Below are 20,942 nucleotides of genomic sequence, written 5' to 3' on the forward strand. Positions count from 1 at the left end.
TCCCAGGGGACGCAGCAGATCCAGGCTTATCTTGCCAAAGGCAGTGTGGCAAAGGGGTGTTCTTGCAGATGTGCCAGACCCAGATGTTTTCGGGCCTGGTCCAGATGTTCCACCAGTGCCGGAGTTGGTGCTGTCAGCTCCCGAGCAGGTTAACAAGAGGTGCTGCCTCTAATCCGGCGGTCCAGCGTGTGGATGCAGTGAAGGGCAGCCTCCAGGGCAAAGGCTTGTGGCTCCGCTCTCCCTCCTCTGCTTGGCAATGCCGTTCTAGCTTCTCAAAGCAGGAGGCCAGATTTCAATCGCCTTGCCACGGGGGGATACAAAGAATCGGGAAACAGAGCAATGGCTTGCAAGGGCTTGTGCGGGCTCAAGGAGCCAGTCGCCGGCCTGGAAGGGCTGCGCTGCTGCTTCCCATCACTGCCGAGGCACGGTCGCTGGCAAGTGCGGAGATTTGGCGGCGGGGAGCGGGAGGGGGGCAGAACGCCAGCCTGGATCCTCCCTCCGGCTGAGTACCTGCTCCCGGGCGCTGGATGGAGGGGAGGGGGTGGTCGGTGCCAAGCGCCGCGGCCGCCTGAGCCTCACCCTCCTTGGCTGGCAGAGGCTTGCGTTTCCCGGGGGTGGGGCGGCGTTGGTGCCCAAAGGATGCTCGCAATCGGGGGCGGCCGGTGCCGTGTCCAGGACGCCTCGCAAACGACAGCCGGGATGCTGCAGAAGCTGGCGGGGGGGGGGAGGCGGGTGCTGGCGGGGAGGGGTGGGGCCGATGCCCGGCTGCCTTGCCAGCCCGCTCGGGGCCGCGCGCCCTTCCTCCTTCCCTGCGGCAGGCCCGCCTGCAAGATGCTCCGCCGCGGGGGCCGCCTGTTTCCCGGGCGATGAGGAGCCGGGCGGGATGCTGGGACCGCGCGCGCGCTGCCTGCCTGCCCCTTCGCTCGCGTCTCTGCAGTGAGCACTGCAGTGATGCAGCCAGCTGAGCTCACGTTTCTCGCACTCAGCAGCCCACAGCCTCGTGGGCCGCAGCGCCTTCGCGCCCGCTGTTGGCTGCTGCCTTTTCATTCAAGGCCAGCCTTCCCTCCCTCCCTCTCTCCCGCCCAAGCCCGGCCAGCCGCAAGCGCCGGAGCAGCCCCGGCCTGCGTCGCTAGGCCCGGCCTCGGCAAGGGCAGAGGCGGCTGCACTCCCCTCCCCTGCGCTGACCCCTCACCTCCCTGCCGGGCTCCAGGGGAGCTGCCGGGGCCCCTTTGCAAAAAATGTATGAATGAATGCAATCCGGGATGATTAAACTTGCCGGAGGCGCAAGCTTCCTTATTAACAATAACAATGCTATTATTACTAGTACTAGTACTACCTCTGTTTTCTGCAGTCTAGCAGATATTTGGGCTGGAAGGTTTGGTCCCTCACCGATTCGGTTTTTGTCCAAGAGTACTAAGGCATTGCCTTAGGATGGGGCAGGTTCCAAGTAATGCGGCTGTTTGCAACTGGCTGTTTGTTATCCTGTCTAGGCTGATACTGCCTAGATGTTTAGTTAGTCCTTTTGGATGACGATGACATGTTATCACAGTCCATCAGATGTTTGGGTTGAATTTGGGTGGGGGGTATCACTAACTCAGATTTTATCCAAGAATCTAGGAGTTGGTGAGGTATCACACGTTCCAATAGTGCAGTTGTTTGTAACTGGCCTTTGTTGTCCTGTCTATACCAAAATCAATATTTAGTTAACGTTTTGTATTATTATTGCTGCATACTGTTCAAAGGGCTTCACAAACAACTCAAAAATCCTTACAACAGTCCTGAGAATCAGGGGACTGAGAGCATCTTGTCTAAGACCATCTATCAGGTTTGTAGCTGCACTGAGCCATTAGACTTAAGTTGCTTTCATGCAGAGGTTTTGCTCCAATGTAGCATCCAAACGTATGTTTTAAAAATCTGCATAACTTCATGTTCTAATTGTACATTTTTTCCAGGTTTAGCTCTGATGCAATCTTTCCCAAATCTGTTTTGATACAAGCTATTTGCAGTCGCAATAAGAGTTACATAAAGAATCACTGCTGTGTGGAAGCTGCCAGAATGAGATTGTTAAGAGCTGGAATGGATCTTAGAGGTCATCTAGTCCAACCCCCTGCTTAATACAGAATACACACATACAGCATCCCTGACTGAGGACCATCCAGCCTTTGCTTAAAGACCTTCATTAAATGAGAGGCCACTAGTTCTAGAGGCACTGCATACCACCACCAAATAGCTCTTACCATAAGGCAATTTCTCTTAATGGTTAGCTCCAATCCACTTCCTAGTTTCTGATCACCCTCTTAAAACACCATATCACCCCTGCTTTGTCATGACAACCATTAAAAGTTAACAGTACAATCTTTTGTTGGTATCTGAAGAAGTGAGCTATGGCTCACAAAAGCTCATACTACAAATTTTGGACTCTTGCTCTTTTCCACATACCTGAGGGACCGTCTCTTCTCATATACTCCCCGGAGGGTGCTGAGATCAGCTGGTAAGCACCTACTGGTGGTCCCTGGCCCCAGGGAGGCTTGATTGGCCTCAACGAGGGCCAGGGCCTTTTCGGTCCTGGCCTTGACCTGGTGGAACTCTCTCTCTGAGGACACTCGGGCCTGCCAAGATCTTGTCTCCTTCAGGCAGGCCTGTAAGACGGAGATGTTCCACCAGGCCTATGGTTGAGGCCATCAGGGTTTCCACCAAATGAGCCTCTCTCCCGGTCTCCTCTATGTCTGTAGGGGGTATTGACCATGTACCCCCCATATATGCACGACCATGCATGGTTAAGCTGCACCTCCACCTCTGTCAGATGTTACATGGTTTTTATACAGTGAACAGGTGTTTTATTAGAATGCTGTGTTAATTTATTGTGATTTTATCTTGTATATTTTATCTTCTGTTGTAACCCACCCTGAGCCAGCTTGTGGGGAGGGCGGGATATAAATATACTACTACTACTACTACTACTACTACTACTACTATAAATATACTACTACTACTACTGCACTACAATCCTAAGAAGAGTTACTCCAGTCTAAGCCCATTGAGTAACTCTGATTGCACTGTAAAAGCGTTAGAGAAATTAATGGAGGGCCACAAGAGCTAAATGGAGCCTTCACGTTCAAATGCAGTGTACCAGGTACTAGGGACAGAGGAGAACTATTTGTGGACTTTTCCAACTGCATCTGGTTGGTCATTGTAAACAGGGTGCTGAGTCAGGTAGCTCTTTGGTCTGGCCACCCACAGCAAATCTTAGGTTGGTATTACATTAATCTGTACTTTATCCTTCTGGATATGCTATATTTCTTTTTTTTTTTTAGAAAATTTTTATTGGTGAGTATACTTTTCAAATTCAATACATACATTCCCTCAATATCTAATTAACCCTATCCCCCACCCTTTTCCTCCCCCCTCTCTATCGACTTCCAACAGCTTTCCAACCCTTACCCCCTCTTATTACTTGATAATTCCCTTAGCCTAAGCACATCCTAATTTTTTTCCCAGGTATTCTATCATATATATCAAATATCCTACCAATATAGCATGCTTCTATCAATTATACTATCAAATATTCTATCAGTATAATATACATCTATCAATTATACTATCAATATAATATAAATCTTATACCCCTCGATACAGCAGACCAGTATAATATAATATAATATAATATAATATAATATAATATAATATAATATAATATAATATAATATAATATAATATAATATAATATAATATAATATAATATATAACAAAAGTCTTAGTTTAAACATATTCTATTTCTTTTAAACATATTCTATCAAATATACTATTGTCATTATAATATGTATTAACACCCCTACTGTGCACCCTGCCACCAATGTGGCACCGCACACAGCACCATACTGCACATTCATTATATAATATACAATCTGATCTACCAACATAATAGTATATATAGTATGCCCCATCAGTATATTTGTTTAACTATTCCCTTATTCATATACTCTGATAAAGGTATTACTTATCATAACCTCCCTATCTTATTCTTTAAAAAATCAGTTCTAAATTTCACCCCTCTTCTGCTATATTATAATCCAAGCTTAGATTAAAATAAATTCTTAATGGTAAAGTCACTTCTCTCTTCTGTTTAAAATGTCTTATTTCAAAAGTTCTCAAACTGCCACAGTTCTCCTTTCACATCCCATTTTTTTCCCAAAAATTGTTTCAGTTTCGCCCAGTCCGCCAAATACTGTCCCGGATCCAGGTCTTTAAGTTTTCTTGTCATTTTATCCATCTCTGCCATGTACAGCAATTTGTAAATCCAGTCCTCTACAGTAGGTACTTCTTGCACTTCCCATTTCTGCGCATACAGTAATCTTGCTGCAGCTGTCATATAAAATAACAATGTTCTGTTTTGCACTGGAACATTCTCCATTCCCAAGTTTAGTAGCAGCAGTTCTGGGTTCTTATTTATTTGGGTTTGTAACACCTCATTAATTACTTCTATTATATCTCCCCAGTACTGCTTCGCTACTTCACAAGTCCACCTCATATGGTATAATGATCCTTCGTGCTTTTTGCATTTCCAGCACTTATCTGACATTTTAGCGTTCCCCAGCGCAATTTTCTTTGGTGTTAGGTACCATCTGTATATCATCTTGTATACATTTTCTTTAATATTCGTACATGTTGTAATCTTAATTGTATTCTTCCACAAGTGCTCCCATGCCTCCATTGCTATTTCTTTATGAAAATTTATTGCCCACTTCACCATCTGTACTTTCACTGTTTCATCCTCAGTGTACCATTTTAGAAGTATCTTATAGATCTTTGAGATTTGTTTCTTGCCTTCTTGTAGCATTACTTCTTCCAATTCTGTATTTTCCATTCTTATTCCTCCCCTTGAACAGTCCGATTTGTAAAGATCCCTAATCTGTCTGTATTGAAACCAACTATAGCAAGGAGACAATTCTTCTTGTGACTTTATTCTTAATGTTGAATATTGTATTTGTGTTATCTCCTTGTAAGTTAAACGTTGCTGTTCGTTCTCGACAGTTCTCGGGTCTATTACTTCATACGGGACCACCCAAGAGGGGATTTGATCTTCCAGATACATCTTATATTTCTTCCAGATTGTGAAGAGGCTTCTTCTAATATAGTGATGCAGAAACAGAGAGTCCACTTTTATTTTATCGTACCATAGGTATGCATGCCATCCGAATATTTTCTTATAACCTTCCAATGCCAGAAGCTTGCGATTTTTCAACGTTATCCAATCCTTTATCCATGTCAAACAAATTGCTTCATAATACAGTCTTAAGTTGGGCAGTTGCAAGCCACCTCTTTCTTTTGCATCCTGTAACACTTTCATTTTAATACGTGGTTTCTTGCCTGCCCACACAACATTCAAAATTTTTCTTTGCCATTTTTCAAATTGTTTAGAGTCTCGAATAATCGGAATCGTTTGTAACAGAAACATCACACGAGGTAGAACATTCATTTTTATTGTCGCGATTCTGCCCAGCCATGATAAATTCAACTTGTTCCACTTTATCAAATCTCTCTCTATTTGTATGGATATGCTACATTTCTGTGTGCAATTTTTTTAAAGATTGAAGAGCCCTTGAACCTTGTGCAGGGGTACACTGACAAACACAGTGAGTGTGGCTGCTGCTCGTGTTTCAGCTCTGAAATCCCTTCACACAAGGAAGTGGCTGTGATTTAAATTTAGAAGTGAACGTTTTAGGGGTGCAGGGCAAAGCTTGAAATCTCTGCCTTTTATATAATGGTAAGTAGCTGTCTTAAATTCCCATAAATTAGGGTTTGGGGTTTTTGTTTTTTTAAAAAAATGAATGTTGTAATCCCTGTGATGCAAGACAGGCAAACTGCACCCACATAAACACAGTTTTTTCATGATTCCAGAACTCAGCAGTGTCCTTAAGAATAGATTCTGGGGCTTAAGAGCCTCTCTCCTCGCCAGGCCTCCCCGGCCTCAAGCTACTTCAACATTTTCTGTGAATCCCCACCCAGAGTAAAGGAACAAGCAACGGAAAAGAACACACAGGGCAAAATGACATGGCCCCCCATTCCTTCCCTGTTCTTTCCATAACATCTCCATTCTCCATTAAATCTTTTGCATTCCAGTGCTCAAGTCATTGTAGTCACTAGCAAAGGGTTTCCATCAGGACCAAGATAAGGAAGAAGTAGCTGGCCTGGTGTTTAACTCGGCATGTGCCGGATATAAAAAATGCAATCTGGCAACAACTGAAAAACGGAACAGGAGCTTGCAGGCTCTGTCAAGCTGCCTTGTGCAGAGGCAGGCCATCAAGCCCAGAACTGTCCATGGCAGCTTCTCAGGGTCTCAGGCAAAGAGAGGTCTTTCCCAGTTTCTGCTGCTAACCACTTGGCTTGCAGAGTGCATGCTTTGATGGTCATCCCTGAAGCTGCCATCAAATTATTGGTCCAGCAGCTCCCAGGTCTTCGGGTAAAGGAGGATCCTGACTGAGATCCTTTTGACCAGAGATGGTAGATGTTGAGCTTGTTGGATGTTCTGCATACAAAGCAGCCAAGCTAATATGCATTGCGTGCATTTCAAGTTTAGAACAAGACAGCTAGTGAAGGTTTATCAAATTGTACCTAGGCTGGAGAAAGTAGATAGAACTTTTTCCTTGGCTCCCCTAATACTAGGGGCATCCAATGAAAACCAATGAGCAATATATTCAGGAGGCACTAAATGAAAAGACTTCCTCACACAATTCATGATTCACTTGTGCAGGGCCTCCAGGTTAGATGGCTTTAAAAGTGGAACCTCCATGTTCAAAGGCAGACTGTTTCTGAACATGTGCTGGGCAGGGGGAGAACATCAGCAAGGGAGGGTTTGGCCTTGTGCACTTTCGGAAGTATCTGGTTGGCCACTGTGAGAAATAGCTGGACTAGAGCATCCATCAATCTAACCCAGCAGAGCTGTTCTTACGGAGTCCCCGCTCCTGCCCACACATCATTCATGCGTGGCTTATGCTTATTAGCATGTGAACTGAGGAGAAAAGCATTCTGCCCCTTGACTGATCATTGGCTCCCTTTCGCACTGCTTTGCAAAACTTATACGATCCCACAAAAGCAGAAGCCAGTTGGTTTCCTTCCTGCAGTGCCCAACAGAGGCATGCCCCTCACTATGGAAATCTTGGGCCCATGAAAGGAACTCCATATGGGTGACTGGGAAGGGCAGGACTGGGATCAAATGGCAGATTGCTGATGTAGCACTTTCAGTCAATCTACCCTGACCCCAAACAAGAAACACCCCCGTGGGATATTCAAACACCTTTTTGACACAGGATGTACAGTCAGATCAAATTGTGTGCTAATCGTCTGAGAGATACAAGCATATGTGCTCAGCAAGAGTGAAAGTAACGTACATTTCTTGCTGGCACTGTCTCCCTTGGGTGGCCTGAGGGGGTTAAAGCAGAAGGTGCAGCAGGTACCACTTTGGCCACTTCCCTACTGTCACTCCCCACACACATTGGTACTTGCTTACTTTCACCCCTGGTAAAATTCCAAAGCCGTTAAATAAGAACAGATCGGACCAATGAGTGTAGTCTAGCATCCTGTATCCCTGCAGATGTGTCTGGAAAGCATAGAAGCCAAAGCCCTCCCCAGCCATTGTTGCCCTCTCCCAGCCATTGACATTCAGAAATATGGGACATGGATGTTTCATTTACCCATCATGGCTAGCAGTCTTTGATGGATCTTTCCCCCTTTTCCATGCTGAAAACTTGTCCGCTGTTGTCTTCATTCCCACCACGTATGTGTGTTTGGATTGTAAATTTTTGCATGCTGGGTGCTTATGAGCCAGTGTGATGCTATAGATTGGAACAGTGAGAACTGAGTTCAAATTCTCTCTCAACCAGGTAACACAAGCCCTTTAGCCCAGTATGTTGTCTCAGGATCTTTTACCTCCATAGGGTTGTTGTGAAGATAAAGGGGTGCAGACCTCAGGTACACTTGGAGGACAGGTAGAATAATAAATTAAAAATGACAGATCATATCTATCACAGTGCAAATAGTTTGTACCTTGTTTTCCAAAAATACTCCTCCTTTTCTGGTCCCTGTTTTTGCCTTGGGGAGACGGCTTTGGGAAAACCCCACCCCGTTAAAGAGTTCCTGCTTTAGTTCTTAGTGCTGTTGCTGTGCTGCTTCTGTGTGGCTTCGTGCCCCTTTGTTTTGTCACAAAGCTGTCTTGTTCAACCAGCTTTTTTCCAAAAGCTTCCCTTTTGCTTGCCTTGGCTTTACTTTTCTGCAATGCCAGGCCATCCATAGTGGATGTCCTGCAAGAAGTTGCTAACATTCTTCAACAATGGATTGTGGTTTCTAGAGGGACCAGATGCATTGGTCTGTGGTGGAGAAAGAACAAAAGGAGTCCTGTGGCACCTGAAAGACTCACGGACCAACTGACAGTGCAGGAGGGCACAGCTCTGCAAATGATTGCCTTGTTAGTAGCAGAGAGTCAGTGTGGTATCAGCGTTAGCACTTTAAACTAGGACCTCAGAAACCTTGGTTAAATTCTCTGTTTTGCCATGAAAGTCACTGGGTGACCATTATCTCACCCCAACATACCTTATAGGGTTGTTCTTCCTTCCCCATTTTGCCATCACCATGTGGTGGATACAGACTAAAAATTTTAATGGCAGAATGCAACTTCCCTGTCTCCCCTGTCCCACTGCAGCCCAGGATCTCCACGAAATCCTAATTTTGGGGGGCCCTGTAGCTGACATAGGGGCCTGTAACTGGAAGGGGGAATTGCTGGAAATTGCAAATTTCATCTGAATCCAACCGAGTGTATGTTGCTCTGAGCAACTCGGAGGAAAGGCAGAATTACTGGATAGATAGATTTATCATGGGCTAGCTTTCGTGGGCTAGGAACTTGGTGGAGAGTGCCCTCAAGTCAAGAGTTGACTTATGGCAACCCCTGGTGGGGTTTCCATTGCAAGAGACTAACAGAGGTGGTTTGCCATCGCCTGCTTCTGCAACCCTGGTCTTCCCATTCAATTACTAACCATCCTGGAGGTGTCTCATCCAATTACTAACCAAGGCAGACCCTGCTTAGCTTCTGAGATCTGACAATCAGGCTCACCTGGGCTATCCAGGGCAGGACAGGCTAGGAACTTACTTAGGGGCAAATCTGCCCTTTCATTAACTGGGGAAGTATCTTGTGGGCCATTGCCCTGGAGAGCCATGGGTGTCTAGGAGTGTGCTGCCTCAGAATGCTCATGGGCCATTTTGACATCACTCAAAACACCCCAGCCACTTTGCCAGATTGCAAATTGAAAAGCACATAAACCAGAATGGAGAAAGATTATATTAATCTGAAGATGGGTGAAAGGTTTGGGCCTACTTGCAGTCAGAGTCTCTTCTAACTATTACAATAAGAAAAAAGAAAAGCCTGGTGGATCAGACCAAGGGTTGCCTAGTCCAGCATCCTGTTTCCGACAGTGGTCAGCTTGATGCTTCTGGGATGGTCTCAAACTGAGTATATAAATGACCAAGATGTAGTAGGGTATGAGATTTCGTGAGCCACAGCTCACTTCTTCAGATATGTATCTGAAGAAGTGAGCTGTGGCTCACGAAAGCTCATACCCTACCACAAATTTTGTTAGTCTGATAGGTGCTACTGGGTATAAATGAGGTGGCCTTCCCCTGTTCTTTATACCCAGAATCTTCTATTCGGAATACATTGACTCTGTACATGATAGCTCCTTGCTATTTAAATATAATTGTTAATTATCATTGTCATTATCATTCTTATTCTCTGAACATGGAAACGCACACCTACACAGCCCGGTGCTTGACACAGAATGAGTGGCATCTATTTGCATCAAGCGAGCTGCTGTCTTAAGGCAGGGCTGGCTAGGAGCCATGGCTGCTACTAGGGAGTGCTGCTACTGGGAGGGGCTCATGGTTGGAAGTGCATGTTCCAGGACAGGAAATCCTTGGTTTCTCCTCCAGCCCAGCACCCAGTAGGCGGTCACAATGCCTTGCTTTCCTCCACTTCTGCCAAAAATTCTCCTGGCCTGCCAGGCAGGCCCTTGATCTACAAGGAGGACAGGGAAGTGGGAGATGCGATAAGGAAGCTATCTCTGTTGCTGCTGGCCAGCCCAAGGCAGAGGGAGATATGCAGGCAGACAGCCTGGACCAGAGTGCCATGCACTCTGCAGCGCAAAAGGGAAGGCTTTTATTTATCTGACAGTGTTGACACATGATGACGCAAAGGCCATTGGGGTGCACTACAAAAATAGAAAAGGCTTGCAGGCCAGGAAGAATTGCAAACTTGTGCCTGCTCACAGGCTTTCATGTGCAGGGTCAGGCACACGTAGGCACATGGATGCACACCTGTTACTTCCAGACATATTCCTTTTATTCATAAGAAGATGTTTATAAGAAGGATCAGACTGAAAGTTTGTCTGATCTAGCCCTTGGTCCCCAACTGCAGCCAGCCAGTTGCTACTGGAAAGTTTGCAAGCAGGGCAAGATGGCAACAGCCCTTCCCTGTTGTTTGGCTTCAGCACTGGGAACTCAGAGGTATACTGACTTGCACATGGAGGTTCCATCATTGATGGACCTTTCCTCAATGACTTGTCCTTTTTTTAAATTTCAAAACTAGTATCCAATCATCATACCTGGTTGCACATACTTATCCACCCATACATATAGAGAATGTATCCTCCAGGATAGAACCATATATGTTCCTCAGCACTGTGGTCTCCCCAGTCCATTTCAGGAACACAGCAGCTGTTTTTAAAGATCAAATTACGCATCTGGAGTTGCAATCACAGTGACATGCAGTTTGCCCTAAATGTTACAAATTGGGTAGAACCACATTATGTGGCAATTAGTGGAAGAGTTTTACTGGATAATGCCCAGTTCCTCTTGCTTACAACTATTTCTTGATTCATCAGTTAGGTTCATTCATTCGTGTGTTCAGCTGGATAGTCTTATATTTCACTTTTTTACCCAACTGGGACCCAAAGTGTCTTACAACATAGTTCTCCTCGCCTGTGTGTTAGCCTCACAACAACAACCCTGCGAGATTAGGCTGAGAGATTGGCTGGCTCAAGGTCATCCACTAAGCTTCCATAGCAGGGTGGGGTTCAAACCAGGTCTTCCAGGTCTTAGTCTGATACTTCAACCACTACGTCAAGATAGTGTAATCTGACAGATTAAAAAGCTGCCCATGACCCACTGGAAAGTTCATGCAAAGAAACTGAAAGGTGATAAGGATGTTCCACCAGGTGCCACTTGCCAATTATCATCCATAATATTTCCTTCTTGGATGTTTCCTCCCTCCTTCTGTCCACAACCAGGCGAGAAAATAGCCCAGATTTGGGGGGACAACAAAGATAGATATTGGTATCATGTATCACACTGCTGGGCAGTTGTGGCTGCAGCGGGCAGAGTTTCTATGGACCAGAATTCCAAACCCTTCTGCCCCATGAAGATCACTAGCTGGCATTGGGCAATTTGCTCTTTCTCCATCAGTCTAACTTCCCACATGGAGGTGGTTGTGAAAACAGAACAGTTTCTTGGGGGGATGTGACAAATTTTGAGTGGTGTGTGTTGTTTTTGGTGACACAGGCAAAGGCTTGGGGTGACCCCTAGTGTTAGCATGCAGTAGCACAGATGGCAACCAGGAAGAAGTTGTTACCAGCCTGCCTTGCCTGTTGAAAAGTAAAATCCAGAAAATCATAGCACAACTAGGACCAACCCAATGACTCATAACACTGTGTGAGATTTCAGGTTCACCAGAATTCTTCTTTAGGCTGGATGTTACAAAGAACTCAGGTCAATTTTGGATGCCAAAGAGTACATCCCATGCTTTCCTGCCCTGGCAGTTAAGAAATATGGCAGCAGAAAAGCATACTCAGACAAAAGAAGTAGCCAGTTGCTGGTAATGGGGGCGGTGAAGGGGGTTGGCATTTACATATTAAATGTATTAAACTATTAGTATCATATTACACAATGTTCTTCTACATGCCACAGATGCCCTGATGAAATTGGGGGTGGGGCATGGCAGTTTGCCTTTGATCCACTAGAGGTAAACAAATTTCCCCTATTTCTTATATTTTTAATGTTCCCTTATATTTTTGTTAGTGGATTTGGATCTCTCATTCACAGTTGGGTTGTTGTTTTAGTTCTGTTGGAATTGTGTATCCATGCAGTATGGTTTCTACACACAATACATACAGCGATACATTTGATATATGCACAATGCTGTTTTTTGTATACATAACACTGGAAAAAGTGTGCATCATAGGGAAATTTTGGTATGAGGAAGAAGAAGAAAATGGTGCAGAAATACAGAATTATAGGTTGAAGTAGCAATAGGGAGCTGTGAAATGGGGAGCTACAGATCAAAACAGCAGGGATGAGAAATCCAAAATAATTTCAAACTGACGCACCTTTGCAGCACAAAGGAAACAATCCCTACCCCTGGCTGTTTAATGTGTAACCCATAAGCAGAGTGACAGGGTTGAAACCTGGAGAGTCATGCTGTCCATTACAACCAACAAGCAGAGACCATGTATCCAGATTTCCACCTGTTATTTCTCTCTGATCAGAACAGTTTGATAAATGTATTGTCCGAATGCAAGATGGCGAGATCGGTTCCCTGCTGGCTGTGTCTTTAGCAGTCTGCCATATCGAAAGTTTTTCCCAGCACAGGTTGTGTTTCTGCCCGAGGACCTTACGTGGCACTTTGCTCTGCAGGGAGGGGCCGAGAGGTGCTCTTTCGCCCTCCCTTGGGTGTGCTGCGCAGACTCACGGCTGGTTTGTTGATTTAAGGTGGTGTAGACAGCCACTTCCTGGGCCATGGGCCAAGATTGCCTCCAAGCCGCAAGGGATGCAAGAGGCCTGGGCTTAGAAAAAATAGAAATGGAAAATATATACAGGAAAGGGCAGCCCAAACGATTAGGTGGGAGCTGAGGCACCATTCCTGAAGCATTTGCATCTTTGTTTATTTAGGAGAGGAATCATCGCAACAGAAGTTCATAAAAATTAGGAATGGTGTTGAGAAAGTGCATAGAGATTTTCCTCCTCCTGTAAGACAGTCAACCTGACACCAGCTTCCAGGAATGACACAAGAAAGTACTTCTTTACACAGTGCAGAATTGCTATGGAATCCACTGCTACAAAATATAGAAGTGGCTGCTAGCTTTAGAGGGTTTGAAAAAAATGGTTGTGAAAATTCATAGAGGAGGCCCTCAATGGCAATTAGCCATGATGGCTAAATTAAACTTCCGTGGTCAGCAGCAGTCCACCTTTCCTTTAGTGTCGCACCTCGGAGAACAAACCTTGAGCCAAAAAAGTTGCCAGCCCAAATCTCATCTCGGCCACAAACGCACTAGAAGTCCTTTGGGAAGCCCTCCTCCCCAGGAACTACTGCATGAACGACTGAGACACGTTTTACTTTTTCATTTATGTAGGTAAGTACATTCCAGAGTGCTTACAGCATCAGTCTCTACGTGTCTATTTTATCCTCCCAACAATGACCCTGTGAGGTTGGTTAGGCTGAAAAGAGAGCAACTGGCCTGAGATCACCCAGGTTCTCACCGCAGAATGGGGACTGGAACCTATAAAGTACACTATAACGCGAAGCTGTTGGAACACTTGAAAGCACTAAATAAATAACGAGGATGCATTATTAATAATAATATCGTCAGCTGGAACAGATCCAGACCCAGTCCTAGGGAGCCTGGCCCCTTCCTTCTTGGTAGTTACTGGAGCAAGGGGCAGAGCCAAAGCACTCTGTTTATGCTCACTCTGTCCCCTTATTATTTTTCAAATTTTGCACAGCACCTAGCTATTTATAAGCAACTACCACTGCAATAGCAACAGGGCTGAAACGCCGCCGCAACGCGAGCTCCACACGCACGTCCTCCCGTGAAGGCTGGGCGGCAGGCAGCAATGCAACCGGTGCAGCAGAGCTCGGAGGAGAAAAAGCGGCGGGCGTGCCATTCCTCCTGGCCAGGCAGGCGTGAAAAGCGCGGTGCCGCTTGGCCAGGCGCACCTCTGGGTGGGGAGAGAGCGGACGCGACCGGTGACATCAGCGGCCTTCGCGGAGGGGCGCGAGAGGCGCTTTCGGGGTGGCACAAGGGCGAGGCCGCCCGGCCAGGCCCTCCCAGAGGCGGGCCTGAAGCCACTCGGGTAGCGGTCGCCCGAAGCCACGCCGAGCAGCTGCTGCTGCCGCCACCGCCTTGGACTCTCGGCTGGCCCCGACGGCAGGCGGGCTTGTGCGTGGCAAGATCCTGTGGGCTTGGCGCAGGTGGGAACGCGCCGGACACGCGGTGAGTCCCCGTAGGTAGCCAGCCAGGTCAGCCCCGACGGAGCAGACGCCCGATGCTGGCCCGCTTGGGGCAGCGGGACTCCTGCTGTGCCCCCAGCTGTCTCCTTGCCTCCCAAGGCGGGAAGCTGCGGGGACTGGGAGGCTGGTGGTGCGTCCTGGGCTGGCAGAGCGGTCCAGCGGCGGTGGGGTGGGAATCGCGGGCCGAATGCTGACAATTTCTTGAAAACCCAGACTCCTGAACGTGAGGAGGATAGGGTTGTCAGCTCCAGGCTGGGAAAGTCCTGGAGATTTTGGGGTGGATCCTGGAAAGGGCAGAGTTTGTGGAAGGGAAAGATCTCAGCGGGGTATAATGCTATAGAGTCCACCCTACAAAGTAGCCACTGTCTCCAGGGAAGCTGCTCTCTGTGGCCTGGAGATCAGTTGCCATTCCAGGAGACATCCAGCCACCACCTGGAGGTTGGCAACCCTAGACAGCCATCTATATTGTGGTTCTCTGAGCTAGCGTTCCATCCTGGCACCTCTTAAGCAGGCTCCTGCTTCTTTATGTAGAAATTACGTCCCTTCCCCAACTTTTGCATCTTCCAAAATTATTCTTCCCAAAATGTTCAGGGTCAGAAGACCCGGCTTTTGCAGTTAGTCTCCCTGATGGTGATGAGGAATTAACTCTCTTTGCGATGTCCCCAATGGTTATGAGGCTTTCTCAAGGGGCAGAAGTACAGAGGAGTGGATCCCTGCCCTGAGGAGCTTACAATGCCAGTTGGGCTTGCCGAGGACTCATCCATTCTTGATTAGAGACCCTTAAGAAAAGGCTTGGGGTTGGCAAGAGTGTAAAGTGGTGATGGCTGATTTTTAAATTACTGACCTGAGCATTTGCTCAGATACAGTTGCCACTTTTTAAAATAACTGGTCTTGCTCCCATATTATGAACAGAAACTCAGGCAGAAATTCAGGCTTCTGAAGCTTTCTCTCTCTTTTGTCCTGGCGTGGAAGCAACACATGACAGGGGAGCTTTGTCAGCTGAATTTCTGCCTGTTCTCTAACAAGCCCCTCCCCCCCAACCATCCAGAAAAACAGGTGTCAGTTTTATCTTCTCCTGCCTCCCCCACATTCCATCCGTATCTGGAGTGCTTTTCAAATTCCACACCGTTATTGCAGGACAGAGGGGAGGAGGCCAGATAAACTGCTTGCAGAAAATCCTAAAAATATTGGTTTTGGAAGCATGCCCAAGGACCAGAGTGCTACGGCTGCGGCACTGGCTGGTTATTTTGAATCAGACCGGAAAAATGGAACCATCTTTGTTTTCCCAGTAGACTTGCCAATTTCTCAACCCTCTCTCTGTAGCTGTGCCTTTAAGCCAAGGCATGAACTGGAAAAATCAGCAAGTGAAACTTTCACGGTACAGAAAGTTAGACCTTGTTAATAAAAGTCATGAACTGGAAAAATCATCAGGTGAAATGTTCCCCAGTACAAAAGATTAGAACCCTATTAATGAAAGTCATGAAAAGACAAAAGGCTCTTTACACAATGCATAATGGGTTTGTGGAACTTGCTGTCACATGATGTAGTGATAGCTTCAAAAGGGGATTCATGAAGGAGGAAGAGGAGGAGGAAAGTTCCATGATGTCTCAATGGAACCTCCATGTTCAGAGGCAGTCTGCTTCTGGATGCTAGTTGCCGGGGCGGCGGTGCAAGGAATGTCTTTGTGCCCTGCCTGTAGGCTTCTGGGGGGCATCTGGCCAGCCCCTGTGGGAAAAAGGTATACAGGACAAAATAAACCTTTGGTCTGATCCAGCTGTGCTCTTCTGATGTTCTTACTGTCTACATCTGTCTGCTTCTAAAAGCACAAGAGTAGGTCTAGCAACTTTTTGTGATTACTTGGCAATTCTGTTTCTCACCCCTCTTCTTACCCTCCTCCTTGTTCCTTGGCCTGTCTACGTGAGGGGCTCCATTCCTCCCTCCTTGAATGGGGCTTTCCTACCTCAGGAGTGATCCTTCCACCCTCAGCAATTATGGGCTGTTACCAATCTCTTTAGATAGAGAGCTTTCCAAAGTATGGTAGATCCTAAGTTTGTCAACTTTCCTCTGGCAGAGCCCTTGTGCCCTTAATAGCAATGCGGCAACTGAAATATGAAATACGAGGGGCTTTTCTTGGCATGGAAAAGCAGAAATGGAGGAAAGGTTCACCTACTTACATTCTGTAAAGCCTGGGGAAATGGTGGTTTCTGATAAAAGTGCAGAGCAGGGGAGAGCTAGAAACAGAGCTAAAAAGAAAAATTAGCAAAGTTCATAAGGTTGTTAGGAAGGATCTAATTGAGTAGTTCAGGGAATGGGTCTCAGGTTCAAGTGCATGTAAAGAGCGAGTGCTGTTTTTTCAGCCTTGGCCATGTGGTGTCTGCAGTGTGGAGACAGTGCCAGCCCACTTCACAAGGTTGCCATAAGGACTAGAACAGGCTTAGAACAGTTCATACCCAGAATGGCTGGACACCTGTTGGAACAGAATGAGCGCTGCTTACACATGCTGCTGCAAGAAGAAAGAGTAATTCTGTCTCAGGGAAAGTTTGTCAGTAGGGGTGTTTGGCATTCTCCATTTCCTCTCTCTCCCCACTGTACAAATGACATGAAATGCTTTGAGCGCTCCGGAAAAGCATGATAAGTGCATACCGAGAATACGAGAAATATAATTAGTGTAAAAGACCGTCTGCTCAAAAGTGGAATGAGAGTAACGTTTCAATCCCTTCTCTTCTAGGGCTGGGGTGGTCAGATGATGCTTTGATAAGTTAGTGGAAGCAGCAGCTCTGATCTGGTACACGTTACTGCTGTTAGCTGTAGAGGAGATCGCATTCTTCAGGCATCACAGTCTTCTCGGACGCAGCAGAAAACCCATCTTTGGTGCCCTTTGGCAAAGCCCTTGAGGGGTGAACTTCAGAGGAGCCATGGATCGTGGAGTCGTCGTTGAAAATCCCTATGCCAGTGTGACCATCCCCCGAGCGCAACTGAAGGACGGTTTCCTAAAGTACTATTTGGGCGATGACCTGACTCCGGACACCGTCCTCTTCAACCCCAGCACGCTGCCCACTTATACAGTGGCCCAGGAGAAAGAGAGTGACCCAAGCCAGCAGATGGCCTATGCTGAGTGGAACAATCAGAAAATCCAGACCCACGAGTCATGGGCCAGGCCATATAACCCCTACGCCAGCCTCAAGATGCCCAGTGGAAGCTCTCCAGAACCCTTTCACTGGAAGAGTCAAGAGGGAGCAACGACAGGGGACAGTAACGCGGGTTGCTGTTGCTCCTGCTGCAGGAAGTGTTGTCCTTGCTGCAGCAAATGCTGTTGTGTTATCTCCTAATTCTTCCATGTTCACTATGAGGGCAAGTCGCCACTATTTTACAGCAGGTGATCCTGCTGAATGTCCCTCTAGTGTTGTAGCATTTGCACTTTATCTTGCAGTAATTTGGTGTGAAGTTACTGCCTACGGATCCAAAACCTGTCTCCCGATCTTTCCGGTGGGTTGATTTAAGAAATAGTGGCTAGGCAATAACTTTTTGTCCTCCTGGGCACAAAGAGTTGGCAAGAGGGCCCTTTTCCAAGGGAGGGTCCTTCGCAGTATAGTTCTTAGTGTAAGGGGATATCAAATTGCCACAGCTCTTCTCGAGGCGAGGAGAATCCTCTGCTGAAGTGGTTTTGAGGCGGGTACAGGAATGAGCTAGTGAATCTAATTGGTGGAGAAAACTGTTGTTCCTTTGGGGCAAAGCAGTTGGGAAACATGGATAGCCACCATCTTGAAAAAGGGCAGAAATCATGAAATGGGAATATACATGCACAGATTGAATCAACTATATTATGTCTGAGAGGGATTTTTTTTTAGATTTTATTTTTTTCTTTAGATTCTTTTGAGCCTCCAAGTTAGAACCAGCCCTTGGGCAGATGTGTGAGAAGGCTTTGCTCCCTGCCTGTCCTTGCCCAACACAGAGGAGAATTGCAGTGGAGGCAGGCAGGTTGACCTTGGTGCCACTTGGTGGCTGCTGTTTGGATAGCAGCTTCCCATTTTAAATTGGGCCCTCTTAGTAGTCCTTTTCAGACATTCAGTTTTGGCACTCCAGCCGCACATAATGGGAGTGCACACTATATGCGATCCTCCCAGTACAGGCACTCACCATTTTGTGTGAATGGGGCAATGAGTGTATTTCCCATATGTGTATACTTTGATACACGCGAATGTGTTACCTCAAAAATCTGAGGTTCCGTTCATGCAGACCAATGCTGTGCACACATGGAAAATGCACACATAGCTTCGTTCACATTAAATGGCAACTGTGAGTATTGGGAGAATTGTGCACAGACCACACTCCTGTTATGCACAATTGGTGGGCCAAAATCAAATATCTGAAAAGGGCTATTCTTCTGCCTCTTGGCAGAGCCAGGATATGAGGCCAAGGAGGGGAGAATTGGCTGCGTTAGGCATTTTGAAAAATGCAGAGATTGCCTGAGTGGGTTGAATAAATACTTGCAGAAGTAAGACAAATGAGGACATTTCTCTATTTTGGGGTGGAAGAAGAATGGGGGGGATGAATGTTTTTTTGGAAAAGATTGTTTGGGGGGACTTGGGAGGGGGATGCATGTTTTCAACTTTGCCATTTATGGGGTCCAGACCCCACTTCTGCCTTAAAAGTGTCAAAGACCCTAGAGCAAGGGACAGATTGGGTGTCACTGACCCTCCTTCCTTGGGAAGGTGAGTTGACAATATTCTTTCCTTTGTCAGAACTGGCCTTGGAAAAACCAAAGTTTTCTCTGGCTTTTTTGCTGTTCACCTCAGGGACTTGCCCTGTAGGAAGGGGCTCTGGTTTTTCTGCATTCTAAGAAGGTTTTCCACTCCTTCCTTATCTTAACTGAAATTACTTGAAACCTTGGTTTGTTTGTTTCCGGGATTGCGGAACATTCCAAGGACACGTACTCCAAAGGTTGCTACTTGGATGTGTTTGAGTCCCTGCACACTGCTTTGATGCCAAACTGGACACACAGAAAGCTGTTCTTGTCAAACAAGATTTGCTGTGCCACTGAGCTTCCCTGGCACCATCTCAATTTCTGTTCCCTGCTGTGGACGTGGCTACCCATGCTGCATCTTCTTCTTCCACCACAACCCTCCTCTGACATTCTAAGTAACTTGAAAATGGGGAGGGGGCTCTGTCGCCCTGGATAACTAATAGCAAATAAGTAACTCTAGAATTGGGGTGTGGGGTTATTTGGTGTAGCTGTTTCTTGCGGGACTGCTGTGGACCAACGGCCCAGTTTTGCTGGAGAATGGATTCTGTTATCAAAGAAAAGGACCACACTGATCCTCATGGTTGACTGAACTGTACGTGCTGCTGCTGACTCATAATAAATCAGAAGGAGAATAAATTGTGGGTTTTTTTAACCCTTGCAATGTTAAGGCAATTTTGTTATTTCTAAATAGCCTTGTTGCTGTAAAAATGGTACAGCATTTGTCATGTTCACACAGGTTGGGCGGATGGGTTGCAGCATTTGCTGCAGAAGGAGGGAGGGGTAATTAACAGCCCTCCTCTGGTCTTTGCAGCCTGATTTTGCAGTGCATATTCAACACAGATCATGATCAGCATGGAAATAGGCAAGCTTCTGAACTGTACAACACTCATCTTCATTTTGTCTGAGTGTATTGTAATGGAGAACCCCAGGACTGCCAGGTGCAGCAGTCCTAATAGAACTGCTTCTGGGAGACCAGATCTACCTCCTGCAATAAGGGTGGGGCAGTGGAAAGAGGCTGCTTTGCATGGAGAGCCAGAAATAAATATGTCACTTGTCAATAGACGTTGATGGTTCCTGTTGGTTCAGAGGTAAAGGAATGAATTGACCAGGGAAGAGACTAAGCTCTTCAAGGAAATGGGCCTTCCATCAAAGTCAATGTGGAGTCCTAAGCATGAATAGAAAAATCAGAATTTATTGGGCTTAAGTTCTTCAAATGAGGTAGGATGGGGCTGTGTGACTCAATGGTACAGCATCTTTGCATTCAGGAAATCCCAGGTTCATCTCCAGGTAAGTACCAATAGTAGAAAAGACCTTCCTCTGCCCAAGACCCTTCTTCTGCCCAAGACAGAGCTGCTGCCTGTCAGAGTAGACAATACTGAGCTAGATGGTCCAGTGGTTTAACTGATTAGGCAGCATCTTATGGTCATGTATGCTCAATTGCTGATTTCCTTAGGCTTAACAACTGACAGGGCTTTTTTGGGCTGTACTCATTGATACTGAGTACTGACACCGGGGTGGGGGGACTTTCCCAAGTCTTGAGGGAGGGGATTGGTGGAAAACAGAGCAATTTTACATAGGAGTACCAGTACTTTTTAAATAATAAACCAAAAAATCCCCACTGATAAAGCACCTCTTCTTTCCCGTTACGATTGTGTATACTCAGAGAACCCACATGTATCTCTCCTTCCTCTGTACCTTTGTGAAAAAAGCAGAGTAATCCTTTCCCTCCTCCTCATGTTTTTTCTCATTTGTATTGCATTTGTTTCTCACTTGCCAAGAAAGTACAAGAAATGTTCAATAAAATAAGTTTTAGGGAAAAAATTAAAAAGGATTGCCAACTGATGAGGGAATGACCTGGCCTGTTCTTGTACC

General features: G+C 46.3%; 1 long non-coding RNA gene across 1 annotated transcript; it reads left to right on the plus strand.

The window, feature by feature from the left end:
* Positions 1-14,124: 14,124 nt before the first annotated feature.
* On the plus strand, positions 14,125-17,187 carry LOC129341818 (uncharacterized). Its single transcript, XR_008598173.1, has 2 exons — positions 14,125-14,309; positions 17,055-17,187. It is a non-coding gene; the product is annotated as an uncharacterized LOC129341818 (long non-coding RNA).
* The last annotated feature ends 3,755 nt before the right edge of the window (positions 17,188-20,942 follow it).

Source organism: Eublepharis macularius, chromosome 14 (genome assembly GCF_028583425.1).
Source record: "Eublepharis macularius isolate TG4126 chromosome 14, MPM_Emac_v1.0, whole genome shotgun sequence".
NCBI classification, from domain to species: domain Eukaryota; kingdom Metazoa; phylum Chordata; class Lepidosauria; order Squamata; family Eublepharidae; genus Eublepharis; species Eublepharis macularius.